Source organism: Triticum aestivum, chromosome 1B (assembly GCF_018294505.1).
Source record: "Triticum aestivum cultivar Chinese Spring chromosome 1B, IWGSC CS RefSeq v2.1, whole genome shotgun sequence".
Classification (NCBI taxonomy): domain Eukaryota; kingdom Viridiplantae; phylum Streptophyta; class Magnoliopsida; order Poales; family Poaceae; genus Triticum; species Triticum aestivum.
In genome coordinates, this window is record NC_057795.1 from 537,332,589 (window position 1) to 537,356,829 (window position 24,241).

Consider the following 24,241-nt stretch of genomic DNA (forward strand, 5'->3'; position numbering starts at 1 on the left):
AACTAACTTGATTACATGGTAAATCTCATCCAACCCATCACCGTCCAGCAAGCCTACGATGGAATTACTCACGCACGGCGGTGAGCATCATGAAATTGGTGATGGAGGATGGTTAATGATGACGACGGTGATGAATCCCCCTCTCCGGAGCCCCGAACGGACTCCAGATCAGCCCTCCCAAGAGAGATTAGGGCTTGGCGGCGGCTCCGTGTCGTGAAACGCGATGAAACTTTCTCCCTGATTTTTTTCTCCCCGAGACGGAATATATGGAGTTAGAGTTGAGGTCGTAGGAGGTCCAGGGGGCCCACGAGATAGGAGGGCGCGCCCTAGGGGGGCGCCCCCTGTCTCGTAGACAGCCTGTGGGCCCCCTGGCACTAATTCTTTCGCCAAAAATTCTTATTAAATCTAAAAAGTGCCTCCGTGGATTTACATGACATTTCGAGAACTTTTCTTTTCTACACATAAAACAACATCATGGCAGTTCTGCTGAAAACAGTGTCAGTCCGGGTTAGTTTCATTCAAATCATGCAAGTTAGAGTCCAAAACAAGGGCAAAAGTGTTTGGAAAAGTAGATACGTTGGAGACGTATCATGGACCGAGACTTTCCTGGCCTACCTAAATAGGCAGGAGCTCCCCGAGGACCAAAATGAAGCACGTTGTATTGTGCGGCGTTCCAAGGCCTACAAAGTCCATGAGGGAGAACTCTACAAGAAAAGTGTGACCGAAGTGCTCCGAAGATGCATCTCCGAAGAGGAAGGACTCTTGGCTGAAATCCATGCCGGACTCGGCGGGCACCACGCTGCGGCTCGGGCACTTGTCAGCAAGGCCTTCCGTACAGGCTTTTATTGGCCGATAGCCCGAGCAGACGCACAGGACCTTGTCCAACACTGCGTCGGTTGCCAGCTCTTTGCCAATCAGAGTCATATGCCTCCCACCGCTCTCCAAACAATACCCATTACTTGGCCCTTCACGGTCTGGGGGCTGGATATGGTCGGACCTCTTAAAGGGGGAATCCATAAGAAAAAATACTTATTGGTCATGGTGGACAAGTTCACCAAATGGATAGAAGCCAAACCAGTCAAAATGGCCGAATCCAGACCAGTGATAGACATCATATTCGGGGTTGTACACCGTTATGGCGTCCCCCACAACATCATCACTGACAATGGCTCAAACTTCACAGCCGATGAAGTGAAAACTTGGTGTGGCAACATGGGCATTAAGCTCGATTACGCCTCCGTCTACCATCCCCAAACAAACGGCCAGGTCGAACATGCAAACGGTCTCATCATGAGCGGTATCAAACCCAGACTAGTGATGTCCTTGACAGAATCAGACACGCACTGGGTCGAGGAGCTCGACTCCGTACTCTAGGGGCTCCGGACCACGCCGAATCGCACCACCGGATACACACCATTTTTTATGGTGTACGGCGAAGAAGCAGTACTACCCTGCGACATAATCCATGATTCACCTCGCGCGCGCATGTACGAAGAGAAGGAAGCCGAGTTAGATCGACAGGACAACTTAGATGCCCTGGAGGAGGAGCGCGACGTCGCAAAAGCCCGTTCCGCATTCTATCAGCAGCAGGCTCAACGGTACCAAACCAGAGAAGTGCGGGCCAAAACTTATAATGTTGGTGAACTTGTTCTACGCCTACCAGAGAAGAAGAAGGACAAGCTCAAACCTAAGTGGGAGGGTCCCTTCATTATTGATAAATTTCTCACCGGAGGAGCGTACCGCCTGCGTAATGCATCCGATAACAGACTCGAGCTGAACCCATGGAATGCGGCCAGACTCCGGAGATTCTACGCCTAGCGCCGAACTCAGTGTTCGTCTTCTTACCCCCTCCCTTTTAATTATGTTCCTCCCCTTTTTCCTTTCTCGCCCTTTTTCCTTCCTCACACAAAGTACTCAATACAGTGCGGATGCTCGGATCACTCCAGCCGCACTATGTGTGTAAACCATACCTGGGGGCTTCCTATACGGAAGCTAAATATAATTACTTTCATGGCTTCTTGCCTATCACATATGCGTTCTTTTTCCATATGTGCCTTTTTTTCACCATTATATGCATCGATATGACTTAAGATGTGGCCATGCTGGGTTGCCTGGCTCTTGTGTTTATGCCCTACGTTCCCGTTAATTCGGCTAGGGCATAAGGGGGGCACCTCTGTGATTGTTACTGCCGGTTTAGCTGGATGTGTACCTCAGACTGGGTGAACCCGAAAGCTAGCGTTCTTAAGGGAATATTCGGTCGGTGAACAGAAGATTTTTTTCCGTTTATTACAACGTGAATCCCCAGAAGTTTTGTATCCTGTGTCTCTGTTCGCAGTCCGGACATGTACATCGATGCATGCGTACCCAGGGAAAGGAACCCCTAACGGAACTATTCTCCCTGGAAGATGTTTCTTACTATCCATGTAATATAACATAACTAGTTGGATACTTGTCTGTTCAAGCACTTATGACCCCTACGCCTGGTTTCCACGCATACCCCGGTTCTGCATAACTGAGCGGGTATTCGGATACACCCCGGACTGTCGGATCCGGGGGCTGAAGCAAAAAGGTCCGCCATGACAAATGATTTTTAATCCGTCTACGGACTACATATGTCCATTGAATTACATAGTCACTTGGACTGACTATATTCTTCCTCTATACCGTCCAACAGGCTATCTAGCTTTCAATCCTGTTGGGAATACTTTGCGGCTAACGCTACCTGGTCATACACCAGACTCACGGGAATTTCTTGCCCATCTGGCCCCGCCAGTCCGACTTCGGCCATATGGTTCGGGTCAAGCTTGGTGTAGCGCGTCTTCACCATGGCCCATGCTTCTCTTGCACCTTGTCGGTAGTCTGACATCTTCCACAATCGGAAGCGCCGTCGTGCTCCTTAGAGCATATCCACGAGCTCCCCCATGCCTTTTGGCAGGGAGGTGGATGGCCACAAGGCCTGGGCAATACCCTGCATCACCTGCCGAGCTCGCTCGTGCAGCTGTGCGAGGTCTTGCAGTAAATCACCTGCGGACGTGGGCATCTCCTCTTCAGGGCGGCCCGTCAACATACCTACAGATATAAACTCTTTCAATATGCTTCCTCGCCGAGCTGTACTACAGTCCGTCTAGGCACTTACCATAAATGCCGCGACGAAGCCTTCTGTTCTCCTTCACGGAGTCCGCCAGCTGAGCGCGAACATCTCCTAATTCGACGCCCAGCCGGACATTGGCATCTTGAAGATCGTTCTTCTCCCGCCTAATATGCATAAGAACACGCTCGCCAGCTTTTAGTTGCCTTTGGAGATGTGACTCGCTCTCCCTTATGATCTCCGGATTCTCCCCGGGATTGTTTGCAGAATTTTTTGTTAGACTTATCATACAAGCCAATTACTAACTGGTACATTTCCATAAAATTTCTCTATTGAGACAAATGTTAACAGATGAGGCCTTCTGGGATTCCTCTAGTTTGGCAACCGCGGCCCTCAGCTGGGCCTTGCACTCCTCCAGCTCTTGAGACAATTGGGCATTCTTATCTACAAGGACATGTGCATAAATTGATCCTTAAAAAAGTTGTTCCAACCGTTTCAAGTCTCAGGGGCTACTGCTATACATGCTTATCAAATTTTCTTAACCGTATATCTTTGGCATATTGGTCCGTCGCCCCGGCGAGCCCGCCTTGAGCAGCTCGGATGTATGCGTATCTCGAATTGAAAGAATTAAATGCCTCTCCGGAAAAGATGTTATTGCGAAGTACGGCTCGTCGGCACCGGTGATTCATGGCACTCTCTACTTAGGAATTCGTGGCGTAGAGCATATCCGCATCCTCTGTCGGAGGATAATTCGGCATCGGCCCTGCATTGGCATCCTCTCTCGAAGCCGGTTCTGGAATCCGGCTAGTGGAGGCGTGATCGGCAGGATCTCCAGATATAGTCCGGCAACTCCTCTTTCTGCCAGGACACAAAGGACATTGTTACATTTCAAACACAATAATCACAGAGCAGGATTTTACCATACCTCTGTAATGGTGTTTCGGCCCTAACTGCCTTCCTCTTGAGCCTGCCCGATCCGGACGCCCTTTGCCGACGAGCCCCTAGGGGCTCAGTGCCGCGTTCCGATGGTCGTCTCTACAAAAATACGATATTTTAGGCATAAGGCATGGTATTAGAAAGGAGTCCTCTTTAGAGGATAGGGTTTTGGCTTTGCTTACACGCGATGCAGGTAGCAGTCCGGGATAGTCGGCGACGATAGCCACCGAAGCGCCATCGCAGCTGGCCTGATGAAATGTCCCGTTGACGAGCTCCACAGTAATATCCGGATCTTCTTCGAGTCCTGGATCGAAGGCCCTTCCGGGGTCCTCTGGCTGCGGGGAGGGGCTGTTGAATCCTTCTATGGCCCTCCTCAATTCCTGCTCAAAAATATCGAGGTAAATAATCGTGACGAAGAATGCCAGAATGAACGGAGCGGGGGAAAGAGTGACGACTTACCCAGCTTGGGGGGTTGTACATAGAAAACCCATCCCGCGGTTTAATATGAAGGAATTCTTCTTCTTCTCCTTTATACAAATCGAACAATATCCTTGCCAGAGCAGTGGAGGAGTCCAGACCTTTACGACCACAGCGGGTGGCATCATCTTCCCCGTTGTAGTGCCACATGGGCTTCCCCCGATATTGAAGCGGCTGCACTCCCCGCATTATGCATATTGCTATAACCTCGACTATTGTCAGCCCGGATTTGGCCAGTATCTTTATCCTGCTCATCAGGAAGTGTACTTCTCTGGTATCCTCCTCTTGGGGGGCCCGAGGGCGCCAACTCCGGCATGCCTTAGGCGGAGCGTTATTGAACTCAGGGAGACCCGTCCAAACTGGATCCGGAAGGGGAACGCCATCAACATAAAACCACTCCGAGGGCCAGTTTTCAGGTGCCTTCTTGGGGGTACCGGACAGGTATCCGGTCTCGGCGATGCGCCATACTTCGGCTCCGCCCACTTGACATATGGATTCCCCCTGGTTGCGAGGGACGAGGCAAAACAACTTCTTCCATAACCCGAAGTGAGCCTCGCAGCCCAGAAATAGTTCACAAAGGGCAACATATCCTGCTATATGCAGCACAAAGGAAGGGGTGAAGTTGTGCAACTGGAGGCCGTAGAACTCCAGGAGCCCGCGAAGGAATGGGTGGATTGGAAACCCGACGCCTCTTAGCAGATGCGGGATGAGGCATATTCGCTCCCCCGGGGATGGATTGGGAGATCTCTTCGCTTGCTCCCCGCCATTATAGGTGGCTAGTCCGGCTCGGACGGGGACCATGAACGCCGGTGGAATAAACCCTTGGGGCTGCAGTGTTGGGTAACATAGTAATTTCAAAAAAAAACTCCTACCCACACGCAAGATCATGGTGATGCATAGCAACGAGAGGGGAGAGTGTTGTCCACGGACCCTCGTAGACCGTAAGCGGAAGCGTTATGACAACGCGGTTGATGTAGTCGTACGTCTTCACGATCCGACCGATCCAAGTACCGAACGTACGGCACCTCCGAGTTCAGCACACGTTCAGCTCGATAACGATCCCCGGACTCCGATCTGGCAAAGTGTCGGGGATGAGTTCCATCAGCACGACGGCATGGTGACGATGATGATGTTCTACCGGCGCAGGGCTTCGCCTAAACTCCGCGACGATATGACCGAGGTGGAATATGGTGGAGGGGGCACCGCACACGGCTAAGGAACGATCCGTAGATCAACTTGTGTGTTCTAGGGTGCCCCCTGCCCCCGTATATAAAGGAGCAAGGGAGGGGGTGGCCGGCCTAGGAGGAGGCGCACCAAGGAGGAGTCCTACTCCCACCGGGAGTAGGATTCCCCCCCCCCTTCCAAGTAGTAGGAGTAGGAGTCAAGGAAAGGGGGAAGAGAAGAGAAGGAAGGAGGGGGCGCAGCCCCTCCCCCTAGTCCAATTCGGACTAGGCCTTGGGGGGCCCCAACCTCTCCTCTCTCTTTCCCCTAAAGCCCAATAAGGCCCATATACTCCCCGGCGAATTCCCGTAACTCTCCGGTACTCCGAAAAATACCCGAATCACTCGGAACCTTTCCGAACTCCGAATATAGTCGTCCAATATATCGATCTTTACGTCTCGACCATTTCGAGACTCCTCGTCATGTCCCCGATCTCATCCGGGACTCCGAACTCCTTCGGTACATCAAAACTCATAAACTCATAATATAACTGTCATCGTAACGTTAAGCGTGCGGACCCTACGGGTTCGAGAACTATGTAGACATGACCTAGAACTATTCTCGGTCAATAACCAATAGCGGAACCTGGATGCTCATATTGGCTCCTACATATTCTACGAAGATCTTTATCGGTCAAACCGCATAACAACATACGTTGTTCCCTTTGTCATCGGTATGTTACTTGCCCGAGATTCGATCGTCGGTATCCAATACCTAGTTCAATCTCGTTACCGGCAAGTCTCTTTACTCGTTATGTAATGCATCATTCCGTAACTAACTCATTAGCTACATTGCTTGCAAGGCTTATAGTGATGTGCATTACCGAGAGGGCCCAGAGATACCTCTCCGACAATCGGAGTGACAAAACCTAATCTCGAAATACGCCAACCCAACATGTACCTTTGGAGACACCTGTAGTACTCCTTTATAATCACCCAGTTACGTTGTGACGTTTGGTAGCACCCAAAGTGTTCCTCCGGTAAACGGGAGTTGCATAATCTCATAGTTACAGGAACATGTATAAGTCATGAAGAAAGCAATAGCAATATACTAAACGATCAAGTGCTAGGCTAACGGAATGGGTCATGTCAATCACATCATTCTCCTAATGATCTGATCCCGTTAATCAAATGACAACTCTTTGTCCATGGCTAGGAAACATAACCATCTTTGATTAACGAGCTAGTCAAGTAGAGGCATACTAGTGACACTATGTTTGTCTATGTATTCACACATGTATTATGTTTCCGGTTAATACAATTCTAGCATGAATAATAAACATTTATCATGATATAAGGAAATAAATAATAACTTTATTATTGCCTCTAGGGCATATTTCCTTCAGTCTCCCACTTGCACTAGAGTCAATAATCTAGTTCACATCGCCATGTGATTTAACACCAATATTCACATCTGTATGTGATTAATACCCATAGTTCACATCATCATGTGATCAACACCCAAAGGGTTTGTTCACATCGCTATGTGATTAACACCCAAAGAGTACTAAGGTATGATCATGTTTTGCTTGTGAGAGAAGTTTAGTCAACGGGTCTGTCATATTCAGAGCCGTATGTATTTTGCAAATATTCTATGTCCACAATGCTCTGCACGGAGCTACTCTAGCTAATTGCTCCCACTTTCAATATGTATCCAGATTGAGACTTAGAGTCATCTGGATTGGTGTAAAAGCTTGCATCGTTGTAACTTTTTACGACGGGCTCTTTTATCACCTCCATAATCGAGAAACATCTCCTTAGTCCTCACTAAGGATATTCTTGACCGCTGTCCAGTGATCTACTCTTAGATCAAAATTGTATTCCTTTGTCAAACTCAGAGCAAGGTATACAATAGGTCTGGTTCACAGCATAGCATACTTTATAGAACCTATGACTGAGGCATAGGGAATGACTTTTCATTCTCTTTCTATTTTCTGCCATGGTCGGGTCTTGAGTCTTACTCAACTTCACACCTTTGCATCACAGGCAAGAACTCCTTCTTTGACTGTTCTATTTTGAACTATTTCAAAAATTTATCAAGGTATGTACTCATTGAAAAAATCTTATCAAGCGTCTTGATCTATCTATATAGATCTTGATGCTCAATGTGTAAGCAGCTTCACCGAGGTCTTTCATTGAAAAACTTTTATTCAAGTATCCCTTTATGCTATCCAGAAATTCTATATCATTTCTGATCAACAATATGTCATCTACATATAGTATCAGAAATGCTACAGAGCTCCCACTCACTTTCTTGTAAATACAGGCTTCACCGCAAGTCTGTATAATACTATATGCTTTGATCAACTTATCAAAGCGTATATTCCAACTCTGAGATGCTTGCACCAGTCCATAGATGGATCGCTGGAGCTTGCACATTTTGTTAGTACCTTTAGGATTGACAAAACCTTCTGGTTGCATCATATACAACTCTTCGTTAAGAAAACCATTAAGGAATGCAGTTTTGACATCCATTTGCCAGATTTCATAAAATGTGGCAATTGCTAACATGATTCGGACAGACTTAAGCATCGCTACAGTTGAGAAAATCTCATTGTAGTCAACACCTTGAACTTGTCGAAAACCCTTTTGCGACAAGTCGAGCTTTGTAGATAGTAACACTACTATCAGCATCTGTCTTCCTCTTGAAGATCCATTTATACAATATGGCTTGCCGATCATCGGGCAACTCCACCAAAGTCCACACTTTGTTCTCATACATGGATCCCATCTCAGATTTCATGGCCTCAAGCCATTTCGCGGAATCTGGGCTCATCATCGCTTCCTCATAGTTCGTAGGTTCATCATGGTCTAGTAACATGACTTCCAGAATAGGATTACCGTACCACTCTGGTGCGGATCTTAATCTGGAAGATCTACAAAGTTCGGTAGTAACTTGATCTGAAGCTTTATGATCATCATCATTAGCTTCCTCACTAATTGGTGTAGGAATCACTGGAACTGATTTCTGTGATGAACTACTTTCCAATTCGGGAGAAGATACAAATTACCTTATCAAGCTCTACTTTCCTCCCACTCACTTCTTTCGAGAGAAACTCCTTCTCTAGAAAGGATCCATTTTTAGCAACGAATATCTTGCCTTCGGATCTGTGATAGAAGGTGTACCCAACAGTTTCCTTTGGGTATTCTATGAAGACGCACTTCTCCGATTTGGGTTTGAGCTTATCAGGATGAAACTTTTTCACATAAGCATCACAGCCCCAAACTTTAAGAAACGACAACTTGGGTTTCTTGCTAAACCACAGTTCATATGGTGTCGTCTCAACGGATTTAGATGGTGCCCTTTTAACGTGAATGCAGCTGTCTCTAATGCATAACCCCAAAACAATAGTGGTAAATCAGTAAGAGACATCATAGATCGCACCATATCTATAAAGTGCGGTTACGACGTTCGGACACACCATAACGTTGTGGTGTTCCAGGTGGCGTGAGCTGTGAAACCATTCCACATTGTTTTAATTGAAGACCAAACTCGTAACTCAAATATTCGTCTCCGCGATCAGATCGCAGAAACTTTATTTTCTTGTTACGATGATTTTTCCACTTCACTCTAAAATTCTTTGAACCTTTCAACTATTTCAGACTTATGTTTCATCAAGTAGATATACCCATATCTGCTCAAATCATCTTGTGAAGGTCAGAAAATAACGATACTTGCCACGAGCATCAACACTCATTGGATCGCATACATCGGTATGTATTATTTCCAATAAGTCAGTAGCTTGTTCCATTGTTCCGGAGAACGGAGTTTTAGTCATCTTGCCCAAAAGGCACGGTTCGCAAGCATCAAATGATTCATAACCAAGTGATTCCAAAAATCCATCTTTATGGAGTTTCTTCATGCACTCTACACCGATATGACCCAAACGGCAGTGCCACAAATAAGTTGCACTATCATTATTAACTTTGCATCTTTTGGCATCAATATTATGAATATGTGTATCACTACGATCGAGATCCAACAAACTATTTTCATTGGGTGTATGACCATCGAAGGTCTTATTCATGTAAACAGAATAACAATTATTCTTTAACTTTAAAAGAATAACCGTATTGCAATAAACATGATCAAATCATATTCATGCTCAACGCAAACGCCAACTAACATTTATTTAGGTTTAACACTAATCCCGAAAGTATAGGGAGTGTGCGATGATGATCATATCAATCTTGGAACTACTTCCAACACTCATCGTCACTTCCCCTCAACTAGTCTCTGTTTATTCTGTAACTCCTGTTTCGAGTTACTAATCTTAGCAACCAAACAAGTATCAAATACTCAGGGGCTTCTATAAATACTAGTAAGGCACACATCAATAATCTGTATATCAAATATGCCCTTGTTCACTTTGCCATCCTTCTTATCCACCAAATATTTAGGGCATTTCCGCTTCCAGTGACTATTTCCTTTGCAGTGTAAGCACTCAGTTTCAGGCTTTGGTCCAGCTTTGGTCTTCTTCACGGGAGTGACAACTTGTTTGCCATTCTACTTGAAGTTTCCCTTTCTTTCCCTTTGCCCTTTTCTTGAAACTAGTGGTCTTGTCAATCATCAACACTTGATGCTCTTTCTTGATTTCTACCTTCGTCGATTTCAACGTCACGAAGAGCTCGGGAATCGTTTTCGTCATCCCTTGCATACTATAGTTCATCACGAAGTTCTAGTAACTCAGTGATGGTGACTAGAGAATTCTGTCAATCACTATCTTATCTGGAAGATTAACTCCCACTTGATTCAAGCGATTGAAGTACCCAGACAATCTGAGCACATGCTCACTAGTTGAGCGATTCTCCTCCATCTTTTAGCTATAGAACTTGTTGGAGACTTCATATCTCTCAACTCGGGTATTTGCTTGAAATATTAACTTCAATTCCTGGAACATCTTATATGGTCCATGACGTTCAAAACATCTTTGAAGTCCCGATTCTAAAGCCGTTAAGCATGGTGCACTAAACTATCAAGTAGTCATCATATTGAGCTAGCCAAACGTTCATAACGTCTGCATCTGCTCCTGCAATAGGTTTGTCACCTAGCGGTGCATCAAGGACATAATTCTTCTGTGCAGCAATGAGGATAAACCTCAGATCACGGATCCAATCCGCATCATTGCTACTAACATCTTTCAACACAGTTTTCTCTAGGAACATATCAAAATAAACATATGAAAGCAACAACGCGAGCTATTGATCTACAACATAATTTGCAAAATACTACCAGGACTAAGTTCATGATAAATTTAAGTTCAATTAATCATATTACTTAAGAACTCCCACTTAGATAGACATCCCTCTAATCATCTAAGTGATTACGTGATCCATATCAACTAAACCATGTCCGATCATCACGTGAGATGGAGTAGTTTCAACGGTGAACATCACTATGTTGATCATATCTACTATATGATTCACGCTCGACCTTTCGGTCTCCGTGTTCCGAGGCCATATCTGTTATATGCTAGGCTCATCAAGTTTAACCTGAGTATTCCGCGTGTGCAACTGTTTTGCACCCGTTGTATTTGAACGTAGAGCCTATCACACCCGATCATCACGTGGTGTCTCAGCACGAAGAACTTTCGCAACGGTGCATACTCAGGGAGAACACTTCTTGATAATTTAGTGAGAGATCATCTTAAAATGCTACCGTCAATCAAAGCAAGATAAGATGCATAAAGGATAAACATCACATGCAATCAATATAAGTGATATGATATGGCCATCATCATCTTGTGCTTGTGATCTCCATCTCCGAAGCACCGTCGTGATCACCATCGTCACCGGCGCGACACCTTGATCTCCATCGTAGCATCGTTGTCGTTACGCCATCTATTGCTTCTACGACTATCGCTACCGCTTAGTGATAAAGTAAAGCAATTACAGGGCGTTTGCATTTCATACAATAAAGCGACAACCATATGGCTCCTGCCAGTTGCCGATAACTTCGGTTACAAAACATGATCATCTCATACAATAAAATATAGCATCACGTCTTGACCATATCACATCACAACATGCCCTGCAAAAACAAGTTAGACGTCCTCTACTTTGTTGTTGCAAATTTTACGTGGCTGCTACGGGCTGAGCAAGAACCGTTCTTACCTACGCATCAAAACCACAACGATAGTTCGTCAAGTTAGTGCTGTTTTAACCTTCGCAAGGACCGGGCGTAGCCACACTCGGTTCAACTAAAGTTGGAGAAACAGACACCCGCCAGCCACCTGTGTGCAAAGCACGTCGGTAGAAACCAGTCTCGCGTAAGCGTACGCGTAATGTCGGTCCGGGCCGCTTCATCCAACAATACCGCTGAACCAAAGTATGACATGCTGGTAAGCAGTATGACTTGTATCGCCCACAACTCACTTGTGTTCTACTCGTGCATATAACATCAACGCATAAAACCAGGCTCGGATGCCACTGTTGGGGAACGTAGTAATTTCAAAAAAAATTCCTACGCACACGCAAGATCATGGTGATGGCATAGCAACGAGAGGGGAGAGTGTTGTCCACGTACCCTCGTAGACCGTAAGCGGAAGCGTTATGACAACGCGGTTGATGTAGTCGTACGTCTTCACGATCCGACCGATCCAAGTACCGAACGTACGGCACCTCCGAGTTCAGCACACGTTCAGCTCGATGACGATCCCCGGACTCCGATCCAGCAAAGTGTCGGGGATGAGTTCCGTCAGCACGACGGCGTGGTGACGATGATGATGTTCTACCGGCGCAGGGCTTCGCCTAAACTCCGCGACGATATGACCGAGGTGGAATATGGTGGAGGGGGCACCGCACACGGCTAAGGAACGATCCGTAGATCAACTTGTGTGTTCTAGGGTGCCCCCCTGCCCCCGTATATAAAGGAGCAAGGGAGGGGGTGGCCGGCCTAGGAGGAGGCGCACCAAGGAGGAGTCCTACTCCCACCGGGAGTAGGATTCCCCCCCTTCCAAGTAGTAGGAGTAGGAGTCAAGGAAAGGGGAAGAGAAGAGAAGGAAGGAGGGGGCGCAGCCCCTCCCCCTAGTCCAATTCGGACTAGGCCTTGGGGGGCGCCCAACCTCTCCTCTCTCTTTCCCCTAAAGCCCAATAAGGCCCATATACTCCCCGGCGAATTCCCGTAACTCTCCGGTACTCCGAAAAATACCCGAATCACTCGGAACCTTTCCGAACTCCAAATATAGTCGTCCAATATATCGATCTTTACGTCTCGACCATTTCGAGACTCCTCGTCATGTCCCCGATCTCATCCGGGACTCCGAACTCCTTTGGTACATCAAAACTCATAAACTCATAATATAACTGTCATCGTAACGTTAAGCGTGCGGACCCTACGGGTTCGAGAACTATGTAGACATGACCTAGAACTATTCTCGGTCAATAACCAATAGCGGAACCTGGATGCTCATATTGGCTCCTACATATTCTACGAAGATCTTTATCGGTCAAACCGCATAACAACATACGTTGTTCCCTTTGTCATCGGTATGTTACTTGCCCGAGATTCGATCGTCGGTATCCAATACCTAGTTCAATCTCGTTACCGGCAAGTCTCTTTACTCGTTATGTAATGCATCATTCCGTAACTAACTCATTAGCTACATTGCTTGCAAGGCTTATAGTGATGTGCATTACCGAGAGGGCCCAGAGATACCTCTCCGACAATCGGAGTGACAAAACCTAATCTCGAAATACGCCAACCCAACATGTACCTTTGGAGACACCTGTAGTACTCCTTTATAATCACCCAGTTACGTTGTGACGTTTGGTAGCACCCAAAGTGTTCCTCTGGTAAACGGGAGTTGCATAATCTCATAGTTACAGGAACATGTATAAGTCATGAAGAAAGCAATAGCAATATACTAAACGATCAAGTGCTAGGCTAACGGAATGGGTCATGTCAATCACACCATTCTCCTAATGATGTGATCCCGTTAATCAAATGACAACTCTTTTGTCCATGGCTAGGAAACATAACCATCTTTGATAAACGAGCTAGTCAAGTAGAGGCATACTAGTGACACTATGTTTGTCTATGTATTCACACATGTATTATGTTTCTGGTTAATACAATTCTAGCATGAATAATAGACATTTATCATGATATAAGGAAATAAATAATAACTTTTTTATTGCCTCTAGGGCATATTTCCTTCATGCAGCTCTATTAAACGACTTTGAGGAACAGAACATTCTTCCCAATCACCTGGCCTAGAGCTGCGGGAGCGAGAGGAGGAGCTGCGGCGACCAGCCATGCTGGAATGATTTTTTTTGGGCGCGCTCTGGTGGATGCTCGCTCAAGGGAAGAAGGTGAAGCTTGGATCTGAGAATCCCCGTCCCTTCAAATAGACGGTTCGCCTGCAGGACCGGGGTGGCAAATGCAAAAATGCCCCGGCTCCTCGTATTCGCTCGACACGTGGAGATGGCCATTATTGAAGCACATAAGCCGAGGAGTGCGACATTGATGTGAATCCGGACACTGTTCATTGCAACAGATACTTTGGAATATTCAGAGATGGAACCCGCCTTGCAATGCCAAAGACAAACTGCGCGCCGGACTCATCGTCATTGAAGCCTGGTTCAGGGGCTACTGAGGGAGTCCTGGATTAGGGGGTATCCGGACAGCCGGACTATATACTTTGGCCGAACTATTGGACCGTGAAGATACAAGACTCAAGACTTCGTCCCGTGTCCGGATGGGACTCTCCTTTGCGTGGAAGACAAGCTTGGCGATCCGGATATTATATTTCCTTCTTTGTAACCGATTCCGTGTAAACCTTAGTCCCCTCCGCTGTCTATATAAACCGAAGGGTTTAGTCCTTAGGGGGACAATCATAATCATCATAGGCTAGCTTCTAGGGTTTAGCCTCTACGATCTCGTGGTAGATCAACTCTTGTAATACTCATATCATCAAGATCAATCAAGCAGGAAGTAGGGTTTTACCTCCATCGAGAGGGCCCGCACCTGGGTAAAACATCGTGTCCCTTGCCTCCTGTTACCATTAGCCTTAGACACACAGATCGGGACCCCCTACCCGATATTCGGATGGATTTCTTAAAAAGACAGACCCCAGAATGGGAAGGTGCGGCAAGACCAATTAACTGAAGTCAAAGATTTCTTCATAAAAAATTACATGCACAGACCACATAATGGGAAGGTCTGCATGGATCTGCTGCAACACGCATGCAGCGTGCATATGCCCTATGCATAGCGGTATGTTTTTTTATCATAGGTATGATTTTTTTTGCTAATTCTAAAACATATTAAGTGATACTAATTATTCGATTGATTATTTTAAAACAACACCCAAACTTTTTACTAATTCTAAAATAAATACAGATTAAGTGATACTAATTATTTGAGTGATTATTTTAAAACAACACCCAAACGAATTCTACAAAAATAATTGACCGGCGGAGATTTACTACTCATTTAAACGATGATGGAGAAGGGAGGTATTAATTGTTAGTTATTTTGTACCGTTGCAACACACATGCATTTTTGCTATCTATATCTGTATCTATACCACCTACTAATAAAAGAGTTATTGCTTCTTACCACCGTAATTTCGTCCGCTTTTCGTCCGTCCACCTCGTTCATGCAGTTTCGTATGGTTTTCTCGAGGTGGTACTATTTTTCTGCGCATGTTCACGATCGTTCAATTTTATTTATGGGCCACCAACCGGCGTGTACCTATTTTATTTTCTTCCAAAGATTAATTTTCGAGTTTGATCGTACACACTGCCATTAGTATGACATCTGATAATAATGCAAGTCTCATTGCATGTTGTATATTTTTTCTTTGATAAATTACATAGCTTTCGAAGTGCACATATGACAACAAAGCTAGCTTCTATTGGACTTAATTATTATTGTGTTCAAGCTTCAGTGTGGAGCTTTAGCACTTAACTTCCTGCCATGCTTGTAGAGGTAGAGAGACCATTTTGCCTCAGATGCCTAAGAGCTACTTAAGAATTTGGTGCAACTTAAGCATATAATATTTCTTTTCTACCGCTTCTTATCACGGGACAAATTGAGTCGGAGGCGACGGCGAAGGAGGCGAGGCGATGTATGATCCACGCCGCCAAGGTTCGGCAGTCATGACCGAAGTGACGGAACCATCTTTTGAGGAAATTCGGAAGTATTCATGGGAGGAGAAAAAAGGAAGGGTGTCCCAATCCCGCCCCAAGCGGCAAGTTGATGATTTACTTTGTGCAACAGTGAAGGGAGGTACTAAGTGTTTATAATTTAAATTTTATTTATTTTATACCCGTTGCAACGCACGGGGCCTTTTACTAGTTCAGGTCAATGCATACATACCACATGCATATATCTGTCACCGGGTATACATACCAATCATCTTGGTAATCAGTGAGTCGACGCTCATGTGGCTATTATTAGGGATTAGGGATTAAAGATTCCCTTAAAAAGTTAAAAGATAAAGATAAATATTTTCATCAATCCACCTCCACCTCTGTTCGGCTGTTTTACTCGAGGAGAAACACGATTGGTCCATCGCTCCACCTCCCCGCTTTTTCGGCTGTTCGAGAACATCGGCGATCGGAGAGGGACTGGCGGCGGCCGGAGGCTCTCTGGGCGCGCAGCCGGCGTCGGGCAGAGGCGGAGCGGATCCATCCCCAGGAACGGCTTGCATCCTCGACAACGCATCCCTCCCCTCCTTCGTGATAAGGTAAGATTGCTAACCGATTTGGGACTGATGGACTTAGGCTAGGGCGTGGGGAATGAGCTATTGGGTTGGAGATGATCACGACTTTCATGAGCCTGGCTAGTCTTCGGTTTAGGGATTTCTTCTAGAATAGTTGAATGTTAACTTCAAAATTCAGAGATGAGGTTTTTGATTAATAGAGCCACAAACAACAAGTACTTGCTCTCATCAATAACTAAGCCCTCCTAGCATGAGACATGGAAACATAGGAATTTAATATTTCTTTCAGGTAAACAAATTTGTCGAGCAACTTTATACTCTCCTTACAAGATTAAGACAAAAAAGGAAGGGCATTGCAGATGCCAATGTACATTGGTGTCTTCAATGTAACCGATGAGTGAAAGACTTCAGTTGAACTAACGCGTGACAACATAAAAGACAGTCTCGCTAGCTAAGCATTGGGTTTTTTTTTTTGACATTGTGTGATCAACTTCTTTAGTTCAGTTGTACCCCATTCCATTCCTCAAGACTTCAGGGGGTTGTGCATCACCACCGTTACTGCAGAAGTTGTCAAGAATTCAGCAAAAGGTACATGAAATACATGAATTTTCATTGATTCGATTTATAGACTATGAATGTGAAATCTTACAGTTCAAGAAAAATTATGCTGTCTACTATAAAATTTTGTTCATAAAGGCTAGAAAATGGTCAGAGGAATCAGCCGACATAAGAATGGTAAACTAGCTTCTAAACAGTCTTAATTGGCTCACGAGGAAGTAACAAAAATTGATCAAACACAACAAACTTGAACATTAAATTGACACGGACTATTGATCAAACTGGAGGAATAGAGGTTCCTATCCAACTATGTCATACCTTTCAACTCTCTTATTCAGATAATACGTGCTTTGTATAGACAAATGAAAGCCATCTGTTCATCGCCTGTTTAGAAAGACAACACTTGTTTGAGATCATTAAGAAAATCAGTCATTTGCTTTTAATTAAGAAGATGCTCACCGCCACCAGAAAGTCTCAAGATGTCTTTGAGCGGATGCAGCCTTGTTTTTTCGTCATTGAACTCAACCCAGTTCCCTGAATACCAACATACTCGTAAGCATCTCCATAAGCAGTGCACTCCAAATTTCAAACGGCAGACAATCATAAGGCTAGAACTGACCATTCTCCTGCTCAGCCCATCCAATGTAGTGGCCGGAATTCATCGTTTCTCCTTGGTGCGTCAAGACAGCAACCAAATCATATACTCCAGTTATTTGGTTCGTCAACACAGATGAATTGGCTATATAACCAACAAACACGCACCTTAGTTTAGAGCTAGTATAAGGAAGCATTAGCAAGAAGTTAGACCTTTATGTTAGAAAGTGAAACGATTCAGTGTATTTTGAATAAGCATATTAGAAGTTCCTTGTATGTAAATGGTAGATGCATGTGGACAGATTATCTCTATGAGAACATTAACTAATTACTTGCCTTTGTCAGGGTTCTTACTCGATGATTCACCACAACTGGTCGATAAGCGCTGAAATGCAGTACAATAATTTAGTTACAAGATGTAGCATGGATTGAGAAACTAAACAGACATTGAAATTTCAAACCAGTTCATAAACGAATGACTTGCTATAAATTCGAATTTACACAGAGCAGAGTACTACCTTTTTAGCAATATTGAGCTTCTGTTGAAGTTCATCACAGCAATATCCATGCACATTCAGGACTGCAGGAAAATCCACTTTCTGCCATTTGTGGTATAAAAAATCAAGCAATGTAAGAAAACAAAAGCCAGATCTTTTGATTACAAAAATGACCAAACTTCATTATGAACCCTCACTTGTAATACCCACTTATAATGAAAGCAAGGAAATAACATACTCTCAGAATCTTGAATGATTGCTTAGATTTGTTGTCCCAACCATACCGACAAAAATGCAGTGTCAGATACCTAGAGCACAAGATATGTGTAAACATGCATGGATAAAGAGAATAAAATGCCAATGGGAATGTATTGAGTACTACCTTGGCAGTACACTTATTTTCAGATCTTCTAAATAAGTAACATCTTTGCCGCATCTTGGTGATCGCTTCACACGTTCTGATGTCAGGCCCTTTACGAAGATACATGAACAAAATAAATATTAATGATAATGAATTCTTATGGACCATTCCCAAAGGAGGAGATTAGAACAGCTATTTTTGTGTTGGAAAAATAACAAGTAAAGCAAAGAAAGCATTAAATCGTCAATGAAATGGTATTACATGCTTGATTGCTTCGTGAAGATGCTTTATGTCATTAGTGTGCGTAAAACACTTCAGAAAATACTGGGATTCCGTATCTGAATCGTCTTCACCAGTTTCTGGACAGTGAATTCTGGAAAAACAGGAGAAATGGTATTAAATAGGTGTATAAAACTAGTAGTGTCTACCAACTGCCCGATTGCAGAAAAAAGCTTGAAAAAATTGCAATTCGTAACACGTGCACCATACAAATTAGGTGAACGTAACACAACTAATTTGTGTATGAGGGATTGAGGAGTGGGGGGGGGGGGGGGGGGGGGGGGCAGGGAGGACCTTCTGACAAAACCAATCCCAAAAAGCTCATTAATTTTTTCAGAGGAAGGCTCACTGTAAATAAAACTTGGATGGTCAGATCACAATTAAAAGTTACAGTGCTATTTAAAAATGAATATGGCTGTTCAGCAGAAATTACTTTTCTTCCGAGAAAAGTGTTTTTGAGAATGTTAATAACATCTCGGTCCAAAATTCCTCCGCATCCTGCATTCCATCAATGATGTCATTTAGCATATAATTTCAAATATACCAATAAATTGACTGGTTACAAACCGTGAGCACAGTCCAAAATGCAGAGTCAGATACCTAGTTTACAAGATATGTATAAACATTCATGGATTACAAACAGTGAGTAACCTGTTGCATGTAGGAATCCCCTTCTTTTTGCTGAAACTGGTTGTTCTTAGCCCGCAACATCTGATTAGATTACACCACACAACAATTATTGAGAATATCTAGAGAATATTACAATATGTCATACTGAAAAGTCTATAAACTTGTGTGTTTACAAAAGTCTATAAAAGTCTAAGAAGTGTTTTCATTAATCAAAATAGAGAAAATTCTAGGAACTGCTGTGAAAGCGGATACCTCTTCGAATTATCAGTCCGAAATTGAACCGTGTTGCCTTAATTACGAATATGGTTACAATTCCTTCCATTCTAAACATAAGTTATCTAGTCTTTATGCTCTAATTGTACCAACATTTTCCATCGAATACTATGGAGCTGTTTATATCATAAATCTTGATGATTAATATGATGAAATGAGAACAACATTATGAAATTAGGATCAGTTTATGTTTTATATAACTACTGACATGGCATAGACAGCAACATAAGATGTTTTATTTCTTAAAAAACCTTGTTAACATATAATTGACTATGTTGGGGTGCTAAGAGCTGAATGGAAAAACACCTGACCTTTAAAAATCGCTCTGGTTTAATCGCCTTGTCACTTTGACTAAGGTCTCTAAAAAGATCACGAGCCTCAATAGTCAAGTCATGCGCTTTCTGATCAGTATTTTTACCCTTGTGGTCTGAATACCTGCATCAGTGGAATTACAGAAGGCAAGGAAATTATTAATAGTACAAATATTTCCAGCACCAATGGAAGGGGATCGGGGCGTTAATTTTTGCAGAACCTCATTAAGATGGAAGTCAGCTCAGGTACGGCACGTAAACATTGGATCGTTGAATTCATATAGCATGTATTGCCTAGATTGTGCAAACCAATAGGCGCAGCAATGTCAATGCGTTCCTGAGATTCAAAACAACAAAGATTAATGTTACAACTTACAGGAGTTGAGAATAACAAGGATAAACCGCCAGGTAGATCATTACCTTGCATGAAACAACCTGTTTTGCAGCGAAGCTTTCTGATTCCAGCATTGGCACTGATACGGGATGATGCGCTACTCTGGTATGTACAGAAGCACTTGGAAGGGTAGTATCCTTGGGGCCTGCAGGGTTGGTGTTATTTTCTGCTGAACCTCCTGCTTCCTTTTTTGCGGTACATGCATCTCCACCCTCCTTCAGATTGTTTGAGCTTGTGAAACTCGACATCCTCTTGATCAGAAAGTTCACCGTAGAACCATAACTGGGCGATGCTCGTAATTTTTCTTCTGCCCACTGCTTATTAACTGGACCATCTTTAGCCAGATGCATAGGCATGTCCTCTAGTTTGAACATTCCATGTAGGTCTGTAGAAAAGTCTGAAGTTCTCTATAGTTGGGCATCCTTCTGTACTGACAGTTGACTTCTCCTCTTTGTTTGAATTTAACTGGACATGGGTGACCTTACTTTTATGCTTCGGGGCAGGTATGTTTGGAAAAATACCCAACATCACCGATCTGGCTGCCATGCAGTCTTTCTTCCAGCGGCGGGCAGCCGTCAAACGTTCATCTCCCAGAATCTCTTGCCCACAGAAGTTGTGATATATGTGATAAAAGAGATCATCAGATCGGGCTGCTTCTGGCAAGTGAAGAATAAGCGTCTGTCCAGCAGCGATCGCCTTGTTTCTCGACTGCAGTGTATGCAAATCTGGGCTATCTACGCACCGGTACATTTCTTTGAATGATGGGAGGATTGCAGGATATCCTAATCCAGATTTCTGAGCATTTACATAGTTCCCACACCAAGGCAATAGACTAGCCATGCTTATGTAAATAGGCTTTGCTTGGGCCCTGCTCTGTTTGCCACTTGTTTTGATCCTGTTTTCCTTAGCTTTGATATCCTTTGGATTCCCTGTACTTACGATTATGTAACCGTCTAGGTAGCCTGATGGGCCATCAATGACGGCACATAACCACTGGGACTTGTAGTGCATATAGACCAGGAAGTTACCAGAACTAGGGAGAACGCAACTTGATTTGCCAGGCATCCCAAACTCAAACCTTTCATCACTATTGTTATAACACCATAATCTGAAGTGCAGGATAGTTTTGGTCCAACTTTTTCTAACATCATAAGGGCTGCCATCAAGGTTGAGCACGGTATAGTTTTCTGCCTGAAAAAGGGCAACCCGCGACAATCAAAATAAAGAAATTTTGATGGTGAAAAACTACCATTCAGAGGTTCAAAACTCAAGGTTTCCAACTGTTGATGCTAAAAGGTTGAGCACGGTATAGTTTTCTGCCTGAAAAAGGGCAACCCGCGACAATCAAAATAAAGAAATTTTGATGGTGAAAAACTACCATTCAGAGGTTCAAAACTCAAGGTTTCCAACTGTTGATGCTAAAAGGTTGAGCACGGTATAGTTTTCTGCCTGAAAAAGGGCAACCCGCGACAATCAAAATAAAGAAATTTTGATGGTGAAAAACTACCATTCAGAGGTTCAAAACTCAAGATTCCCAACTGTTGATGCTAATTGATTGTCAATTGCTCATGTAAGAAATGTTGTAAGATTGATGCTAATTTGTTGTCAATTGGTCATGTAAGACATTCTGTGAGATTGTCAGTTCTATGATTTATATTTGTAAGCTCCAAATGTTTGATGATATCAACTGAATGAAGCTGAACAGAATGTTATTGTCAACAACAACATGCATTTTGATACATACTAGAAATATGGTGTTTCTTACCGGGTGTGGAAGAGTAATAGGTGTTGCCAGCGTATAAATGATCTTTTTCGCCTCTCCCTCACTGGCCTCTTTCTTGTGAGTTGAGGACTTGTCTTTGCCTGAATCCTTATCACCCTGAGCCATTGTTAACTTTCTTCACTGAAGACCAAAGATGGCTCCTCTGCTCTGCCTGTAGAAATGTTGATCTGAAAAAAAAAACATGAGGAAACAAGGTGTTGAGTGGATCCCCCTTTGGGCAATGAATGTGAAACGGAGACAGTCACCACTCAAGTGCTTTAAATAGCCCATTTACAGGGTTAATGACTTCTTTTGCAGGGAAAGCAAACCATTATGAATAAAGTAGACTGGATGATTCAAACTATTCAATCATATTGCTCTCCTGTAATTTCTGAACCAGTTGGTTAGTTTTAGAATAAGGACTGAAACTAGCCATGGATGAACAGCCTAAATTATTTCACCACACAAACTGCATTCTGGTAATTAACTTGAGGAAAAAAAAAGGCATGGCTCAATGCATAAATTAGTTGGAGCACATAACCTCTTTACAACATTAAATCAGATTATTTAAATGATGCATCTGAGACAATAAATCTCTTCAAGTAAAGCAGTAGCCACAGGCACCTCCTCTTGTCCCCTAATTCATGGTTTACACTCAATGTGATATTCCATTTCAACTACCGAGCAGCAAGCCCGGTTAGCTATCTCATACCTCGAATTGATATATGCAAACATTTCAACTGTTCCAGTACCACTTTTTGCAGTGAATCTACGAGCTACGTGCTAGCCTTGTTCTGATCAGATGAGCTCGTGAATGTCATATGCTAGGAGCATAATTGCTCTCACGCAATTCGACTCAATCATCCAAACAAATACTAATTCGATTGGATTAGAGTAAACAGACAAAATATCTGAACGTTACTATCTACTCCCTCCGTTCGGAATTAGTTGTCTCCGATATGGATGTATCTAGAACTAAAATATGTCTACATACACCTATTTCTGCGACAAGTAATTCCGAACGGAGGGAGTAGTGCCAAAATCACTTGCACCAAATTCCGAACAGCATGCGGGCGTGTAATTAGGCTGTTGATAGGGAAATCACACAAATCATGACAAAGACCGGCGGATGGGAGGTAACCTTGCTTGCTACCTGAACGGTTGGTCCACTCGCAGCAACCCCTTGGCGGATGCTCGCACACTGCCCTCCGAGGCCGGCCGGGTGAGCGACGGGGAGGGCGCTGCCTGACGGTGAGCCCGCTCGGGGCGAAACCCTTGGTGGTCGCTCGCACACTGAGCGATGTAGACGAACGCGGAATGCAGATTCTACGAGCTTATGCACCCGGGCCTCACTATCCTAACGCTCCATTGTTGCTTTGAGATCTGTGCTACACAACTACCTTATTACATGGAATTTTCTCTTTTTTGTTCCTCTCATATAAAACATGTCTTGAACTTCAAACTTTGCAGTACAACATAACTTTGTAACTAGAATGTGAGATAAAACTTTCAGATTTTTTTGTCCGACATAAATATGAAAAATAAGATTTTTTAATCAAATAAATCTCATTTTGTATATTTATGTTGGACCAAAAAATCTGTAAGTTTTATCCCACATTCTACATAGAAAGCTTTGTTGTGCTGCAAAGTTGAAAGTACAAAAACATGTTCTATATGAGAGAAACAAAAAAGAGAAAATTATTTGCACGAATCCTGATGCAGAAATGAATGGTTGGATAAGGAGTACCCGGGTGCATAAGCTCTAAAACATGTTTTCGGACGAACGCGCGCGGGGTGATCTGTCCACAAGCGAGAGACGGGGAGGGTGCGGCCTGAAGGTGAGCTCGCTCGCTCGCAGGAGTCGAGGCCGCGGGCTTACGGGGCGGAACCCTTGGCGGACGCTCGCACGCTGCTCGAAGAGACGAAGGCGGACGCTCTGCCCACGGCGAGCGACGGGGCTGGTGTCACCCAACGGTGAGCTCGCTCGTCGGAGAGGATGCCCGGGGCTTACGGGGCAGGACCCTTGCGGGCGCTGGGGGCGATCTGTCACAGCAAGCGACGGAGAAGGTCTCACCCGACCGGTGCGCTCGCTCGCTCGTCGGAGAGGGCGGGGCTTCTCAGGGAAGGAAGGGGAGGGGCTCGATCGAGGTCGAGGAGGGAGCTGCCGAGATGAATGCCACCTCGCCGGGGA

The 24,241-nt window shown here is 44.3% G+C and overlaps 1 long non-coding RNA gene across 2 annotated transcripts; it reads left to right on the top strand.

Annotated features, from left to right (window-relative positions):
• The first annotated feature begins 16,191 nt into the window (after positions 1 to 16,191).
• LOC123136863 (uncharacterized) lies at positions 16,192 to 21,395 on the top strand. Of its 2 annotated transcripts, none has more exons than XR_006467409.1 (2): positions 16,192 to 16,415; positions 20,792 to 21,395. It is a non-coding gene; the product is annotated as an uncharacterized lncRNA (long non-coding RNA). The 2 variants fall into 2 exon arrangements; XR_006467408.1 differs by lacking the exon at positions 16,192 to 16,415 and adding an exon at positions 18,986 to 20,483.
• The last annotated feature ends 2,846 nt before the right edge of the window (positions 21,396 to 24,241 follow it).